A 1,402-nucleotide genomic window follows, 5' to 3' on the forward strand; every position below is an offset into this window, starting at 1 on the left:
TATTATTTTCTCTATCTCTTCACATCGACATTTAGTGAAAATTGATCTAACTCCCAAAGGAAATGATGCCCCTTTGTCCAGGATTTGGGAATCATCAACGACAATGTTTGCAGGAAGTGGAGAGAATGAGTCAGTGCTAAGAGGCAGTTTGGCAGCCCTTTTCTGGGTACAGTGCTTGTCCCTTGCTATGGCGGGAATGACTGAGAAAGATGTTGAAGGATACCTTAACTGGTCCTGAGGAGTCCAGAGACTCCCTGGGAGTTGAGTTTCCTGGCCTTGCTCTTGCCATCAGTCCTTTGTCTTCTCCATGTCCCCAGGTGGGTGTGTCAGATTTCCAGGGCATCTGGTACCTTCTCATTACTGAAAAAACTGCCCTAAAACAGTATAAGTTCAAAAAATAAAACAAGCCTCTTTCTGTGCTCTGCTCACCTATTTCCTGAGGAGCGCAGTGCTCTAATTAGGAACTCTGCAGAAGGTCTGTAGGGGATAAAGGGACCAAATTAAGCACTAAGTCTTGAGTGAGCTGCATACTATTGGAGCTAATGAGGAAGAACTGGACTGAGAGCCCTGGAGGACACTCGGCCACATGCCTGTCTTCATGAGAACTGTACCGTATGGCAGATTAGCTGTCGTCTGATACCACAGAAGGGCGAGGAGCAGAGGGGAGTGACAGTACTTCTGGCACCCAAGCGGGACCAGGAGGGCCAGCTGATAGGCTGTCCAGGTGCTATGCTGCCTCCTGGCATCAGCAGAACGGGGGTGTGGTTGGTGTAGCAAGATGTAGTATATAATGTGTAGTTAGCATGGCATGGTGTGTCGTCAGTGTGATGCAGTTGGTGTGGTATGGCGTGGCGTGGTGGTAATGGCCTAGAACAGGCTGTCAAGGGTGTAGTGTTCTGCCTTTTGGTATCAGTCCTTAGGCAGAACTGGAATCGCTCAGGCATGTTGGATAAGACTCATGACTTTTTTAACTACCCAAACCCAGATGTAAACAAACAGGAATTGGTATGAGAATGGTGGGCTCCTGAGGAAGGATCAGAAGCTCTTAGCTTTATCAACAAATGATCAGGTTGTCCCGTGGGCCAGGTGCTTCTTCACATGTTATCTCATTAGATCCTCTCCACACTTTTCAAAGAAGGAAACTTGCCTGAGGTCATCCAGTGAAACAGCCAGTGGTCACACTCACATGGCATGACTGGAGGGCAAGAGCTAGGAGTAGGTAAGACTGAGCCTGTCATCACCTTCTGGATTCCAGTGCCATGTTGGAGGATTCCTGTTGGAAAGGGAAGACATGACTGCAAGGGGACAGAAGAAGCAAAGGTTGAGGAGTTGCTTGCAGTTGAAGAGAATGGCAGCTGACACACTTTGGGGCCAAAAGTGTGTGTCAGAGCACACCAAGGAC

The sequence above is a fragment of the Galeopterus variegatus genome, unplaced genomic scaffold (assembly GCF_000696425.1).
Source record: "Galeopterus variegatus unplaced genomic scaffold, G_variegatus-3.0.2 Scaffold1462, whole genome shotgun sequence".
Taxonomy (NCBI): Eukaryota; Metazoa; Chordata; class Mammalia; order Dermoptera; family Cynocephalidae; genus Galeopterus; species Galeopterus variegatus.